Source organism: Eleutherodactylus coqui, chromosome 9, assembly GCF_035609145.1.
Source record: "Eleutherodactylus coqui strain aEleCoq1 chromosome 9, aEleCoq1.hap1, whole genome shotgun sequence".
Lineage (NCBI taxonomy): Eukaryota > Metazoa > Chordata > Amphibia > Anura > Eleutherodactylidae > Eleutherodactylus > Eleutherodactylus coqui.
In genome coordinates this window covers 126,630,996-126,637,661 of record NC_089845.1, presented here as the reverse complement: position 1 = coordinate 126,637,661, position 6,666 = coordinate 126,630,996, and positions in this window count along the sequence as shown.

Genomic DNA, 6,666 nt, shown 5'->3' with positions numbered 1-6,666 from the left:
GATTACTACGATACCAAACTTGTATAGTTTTTTTTTTTTGCCATACTACTTTAATTTTTTTAAATTATTTCCTGCCGCCATCTTCTGTGCACAATAACTTTTTTATTTTTCCATCCACATAGTTGTGCAAGGGCTCCTTTTTGGTAGGTTGTCCTCCAGTTTCCGTTGGTTTAATTTTGGAATAGATACGACTTTTTGATTGCTTTTTATTGAATTTTTTCTTGAAAAAAGGGTGACTAAAAAAGTGCATTTCTGGTGTTTTTTATAGTTTTTTTTCTGACAACGTTCATCGTATGGGATAAATAATGTGTTACCTTGATAGAACAGACTTTTACAGATGCGACAATACTAAATGTGTTTTTTAGATGCCACCGTCAGAATTGATAGCGGCGTTTAAAGGGTTAACAGCTTTGATTAGCCGCTCGGTGCCGGCTGTCAGAAACAGCCAGCAGCTGCGGTGTATGTTGGGAAATCGCCACGCGATCTCTTGTCATACATACCCGGACACTGCAGGACGTTAATGTACACCCTGCAGTGGGAAGGTGTTAAGGGTCATTCATTATTGTTAATGTAATCACCTCATTTAGGTGATACTCAAGGGTTATCATAGCCTTATCAATTAGGTATGCCTAAACATATATAGACAGTGCATCCGAGAAGAGTACAATGAGAAATAATGAGGTGATGTTTCCAAGCTCTTCTATTTTATTGTTGCAATGCAAAAGATTATATAGTGTGGCATCCTCCACAGTCAACAATTCAAAGTCCACAGCATGTGTGATACTTCTCTCTTAGTAAAACATTACAAGGGTTAATTATGACAAAGCTGCATGCTCAGCATCTGGGACCTTGTTAGTAAAATTTCACTACAATGCATCTTTTGCAAACATACTTTTTGCTATGCACACGACACAAATATTATGCCCATGGCACTACTGCATAAAATATAGTTCAATACTTTCACAATTTAATTAAATACTTTCATAATTATGTAACTACCTCCCCCAGTATAAGTGAGTTTCTGTTAACTTGGTTAATTATTCCTTTTTATCTGAGACCCTTGGTCTATTTTTCCTCAGATGGTCATGTGATCTCAACTCTGACCAGTTCAGATGTACTTTGGTTTATGCTGTCTGAAACTAGTCAATTTCTCAGACTGTGTAAGGGCTCCTGTCCATGGGCGGGTTGGACCCCACATGCGGAATCCTGCAATGGAGTTCGACCCGATCCCCGGCTGTTGGCCCCTTCGTACCTGTACAGCATCTCTTCTATGTGCTGTGGATGTGCCGGCCTGCTCTTTGACACACATGAGCAGTACAGAGGACATCGCACCATCGCTATGGCGATGACGCCGCTCCTGCGGACATTCTGCAAAGATGATTGTGAAATGACTGCAGGATGGACGGCTTCCATTGACTTCAATGGAAGCCGTGAGTGTGTAGCCCACACAAAATCGCAGCATGTTACGATTTCTCCTCCGTGAGCGAAAAATCACAATCGATTTCTGCTCGTGGGCAGGAAATTGTGTTTTTACATTGCATGCTACGAGCCGGATATGCAGTGGAGTCCATAGGCAGAATCCTGCACTGCAAATCTGTCCGTGGAAAGGAGTCCTTCTGTCATTGCATGAATCCTACCACAGTAACTGTCTACAGGGGGACACAGACACTCCTATAACAGGGGGCAGGAATGGTAAACCAGTAGCAAATATCTCAGAATGAAGATGGTGCCTGATAAGCATCAGAAAGGAGACTGCACTGAATAGAATTGACTGCAAGACACAGAGGTAACCTCCAGAGTGTGACAGGCAAACAGGTGAGGGGGGGAAAGGGATAAGAAAATGTTTGTTTCCAGATTGTCTCTTTAAAGGGGTTATACTACCAAGATTGACTTTTATAGCCTTTCCACAGGATACAAGATAAAGTCTGATCAAAAATTACAAACTTTATTGGAAAATATCTTTGCGACATTTTACGCATTACCGAAGATACATAAGGGGACGAACCCAATCAAGGGACGCCCGATTGTTTCTGGGGTTAATAATCTTACCCAAAACATCAGCATTTATGTTGACAAGATCCTACGTCCTTACGTTCTATCATTACGATCTTACGTAAGAGATACGATGGACGTTCTTAGGATTCTTGAAGGTATCACCATCGAATCAGACGTCCTACTGGCATCACTGGACATTGAAGCTTTATATAGCTCAATCCCCCATGAGGGGGGTCTGGCGGCAGTATCTTTCTTCCTTCAGCAAAGAGGTGTGCAATTTGAAAGTCATAACCAGTGTGTTGTCAACCTACTGGAGTTTATCCTTAAACACAATTATTTTGTGTTTGACTCTGAGTACTTCCACCAGCTCAGGGGTACAGCGATGGGGACGCCTTGTGCCCCATCTTATGCTAATCTGTACCTGGGCTGGTGGGAGGAAAAGGTCATATACAACAACTCACAGTGGTCTGACAATATTGTACTCTGGTTACGTTACATTGATGACATCCTCATCCTATGGAAGGGTACATCTTCTTCTTTTGCGACCTTTGTCGAGACACTAAATACCAACACCTTAAACCTACGCGTGACTAGCGAGATTAGTGCTACGACATTACCCTTCCTTGACATCCAGATTGTCAAAAATGAGGATGGTACCATCGCATCCACTCTTTATCGAAAGAAGACTGCTACCAACAGTCTATTGGGGTGGCAGAGCTACCATCCGACCCCTTTAAAACGTGGTATCCCGAAGGGTCAATTTCTTCGGTTACGTCGGAATTGCTCTGATGAAACTACATTTCTCTCAGAGAGCAAAAAACTGATGAAACGATTCAGTTCAAGAGGGTACCCAGAGGAAACAATTCTCCAGGCCTATCAATATGCGTCCAAACAACAACGTACCGTCTTATTAACACCAAAAGTACGTTCTACCGACCACTCTCCAAGAGTGATTGGTACATATGATACAGCCTGTCCCCAGATACGTGATATTCTTTCTCACTATTGGGACATTTTGAAAAATGATCATGATATCAGTGAGTACATTTCCCAAAAACCCTGTATAACATACAGACGAGGCCATAATTTAAAGGACCACTTGGTCAAAAGCCATTTACCACCGGACGAATCCAAAATCACCTGGCTAGGATCGAATCGTCCAAAAGGCACTTTTCCCTGTCACTCTTGTGCTGCTTGCCCCTTCATCCAGAAATCAAGTTCCTTCACCTGTGCTGTTTCCCATCGCACATACAAATGTCACGATTTTATTAATTGTAAGACCAGAAATGTGATATACATGGCCACATGTCCATGCCCAAAAAACTACATTGGCAAGACAATCCAGGAATTTCGCCGGAGGATTCTTGGCCATGTGGGGAACATCGAAAGACACGAATCCACCCCCCTAGCGGATCACATGTGGTTGGTACATAACGGCGATGCGCACTTATTAAAATTTCAGGGCATTGAACTTTTGCGCACGCACGGGAGACGAGGGAACATAGATCAACGCCTTTTGCAAAAAGAAGCCTCCTGGATCTTTCGTTTCAATAGCCTTAGTCCATCAGGCCTTAACGAAAGCTTATGTTTTAATTGCTTTTTGTAATCATGAAAAAAAGTCCTTGTTGTCACTGACATATCTTTGATGTGCTCAACCGCCTCTGCTTTTTGACAGCCACTCTATTCTCTATTGTGAGAACTTATATTTGTCTGTCTATTATATACAGATATAGTTTACGATATGAAGTCTCAGAATTTTTCTAATTTGACTCTCATTTATCAATGTATCCACGAAGATATCCCCAACTTTTTTTGGATTATATTACCTTAATCTATAAGCTAAATAAGTAGATTTACATATTCTGTATCAACTATAATAAAAAAATCTGCTTGCTCCTTCTCGTCGCTCTCCAGCACTGACGGCTGTACTAGCTGCCAGTGCTCTAAGCTCCTTTGCCCTTAACAGCAATGGGACTTTCTTCCCATACATGTGACCAACTCTGGGATCACATGACCGGCGTATTGACGCTACCGGCGACCAACGCATGCGTGATGACGTCACGCGCATGCGCGAACTTCCGGTCTGCCGCTCGGAGCTACACCGGAGACTACACAACAATCGGGACTCCAGGTAAGCGATCAGAGACGCTTCTTAGCTCTCTGCACTGATTCGCTACCTGTCTATTCATAATAGGAATCTCCCAAGTGCTGAACTTCTAAGTTGGAGCACTTAATGACCCTAGTCCGGCCCCTCTACTCCCCGGACCTCATTGATTGGGCTATGTCTGAATTCCCCTCCCAGGGGATGGCCCAGTCTAGCAATATATGGGCACACTGCTATTCAGCCTCACACTACTCCTGTGGCTCACCATCAGGGCCACAGGCTTTATCTTTTTGCTTTATTTGCTTTATGTTTTTTGGGGGCTTTGGGAAAGCTTTGTTAGGCTAAACTATCTACAGGCCTAGATAGCACTCCTCTTATGCCTATCGGGCATTTAGTAGAATTGCTGTCCTCTGTCTCTGTCTATGACCCTCCGGATTGTCTGCATCATCCCAGACATATCGGAAAAAGAAGGGCTACTAGACTCTATTACCTATTACTCAGGGGGACTGTCTGAATTCTTTTAGTAACCCTTTGTTACCCACTCTAACCTCTATCTATCCTCTGGCAGAAAAACAATTTTCTCCTAAGATAGAATTTTTGAGGCTATCTAGCCTACTGCATTACTCTTGCCACTGTCCTCAATTAAGGGACAAAACTACACTATGATATCCTGGCTATTTTGGATCTTAATATAAACCACTTGCCGGGACATAGATACGTTTTGGCAGAGTATTCAGTTTGCCTGTTGTTCCCAAATCATTGCTCCTCATTATTCTAATATTTACCGAACTCTTGTCTATCACAAATACTGACAGCAAAAAGTCAGATCGGTCTTTGTCCTCTTAAAATAATCCAAGTGCTCCTGATGAACCACATTCGTGTGGAGAAACGCGTCGAGCCGAGTCTACTACAACTGAATGACCACGCTTTGCGCCATATACCTTGCGCAAGCGAGAACTGTTGTTCATGTAGTCTATGATACCTAGACCATATTGTGAGCCAAGTCTACTACAATTGAATGACCACGTATTGCGCTATATACATCGCGCAAGCGAGAACTGTTGTTCTTGTAGTGTATGATACCTAGACCATTTTATGGAACGCTGTGCGCTCTATTCTCTATCATATAGGGGCTAATTCTGGTAGGAAGTGACTTCTTACGAAAATTATCATTCTACTGTGGGCACTATTTTTATGCCCTTACAGCAGTTTGAGTCACTTTCCAAAACCCCCCCCTGTGATTGATAAAACAGAGGTCCTAACGCTATTTGTCCTCTGGCAATACCGATTATCTTCAGCCTCTAATTATTTCCTTTTTAAGGATGAGGCGTCCTTTTGTGATAATTTTGGATGTTTTGTTTGTCTATATGTAACGTGTGTGTGTCAGCCCATGTTTTTTAGATATTTTCCAATAAAGTTTGTAATTTTTAGTCTATAACTGTGATTCGGGCCCTATACTATAATTTATAGACTTATTCCGTCTCTGTGACAAGTTTCTCTACTATATGGCGGGCTTTCTCTCAAAAGACTTCAACACGTCTCAGTGGCTGTCTGAGGCGGGTGCGGTTTTCTCAGAAGGGGAATTTAGAGCTACACATCAGAACCAATCGATTGAAAAGTGTTTTAAAGAGCTTACTTCTCTATATCGGGAATATTTACGAAATTGGTGGGAGGTCCAGGGTCTACAAAAATACATTGAACACCAGATAGTCCCTCGAGGCCTCCGTAACCCAATAGTACCACCCAAACGCCTCCACAATCCTGCATTTCTCAAGAAATGGCAGGATGAATCTACTCTAGCCTCACTCAAATTGATTAAACTACTACTAGATGAAGAAAAATCTACACTTGAGGCTAACCAAAAAAAGTTGGAGGAACAGATAGAAAGAGCAAAGGCATTCAGTACGGATCCTGATTTTTCCACAAAAGAGAAGGCCTTACATATTAATATTGAAAAATTTACGACACAAATAAAAGATAGGAAACACGCACAGTTTAGTCGTGATCTCCTTGATTTTAAAGACAATAGAGCATATACCAACACCTCAGGCCGCTCTGAGACGGATCCTAGCTCTTCGGATCTATCCGAAGGTGAACTGAGACCCTCCAATCACCCTACTGCACGTCGCTTTAAGGCACGGTTTCAATCCCGAAATAAAAGCCGTGGTAGAAAACCTCAAGAAGGGGTTTTCTCTGAACCCCCGATATCTCAATATTTTTTGAGGGGGCGACGAGAACCACACACCGCCCCATGACACAACCAGTAAGCTCCCATTTGCCCATTTCGCAATCAGTCTCTGAAATGATCTCTGATACTACATATATAACCGAGACGGACTCGGATTCCATTGAAGACAAATTGAAGGTGGTTAATTTGTCTGACTATAACTTGACACCACAGGAGTTGGGCCTGTTGGAGAGGGGGCTGTCCTTCGTCCCCACGACCCGCTATGATCCGTTCGTGTGGACGAAGGACATCTCCCTCTTCACTCGCAAACTTAGATGGAAAAAATTCTTTGCCATTAAAGAAAGAGAACGTTTAAAAGAACTCGGTCTGGAATTATCAG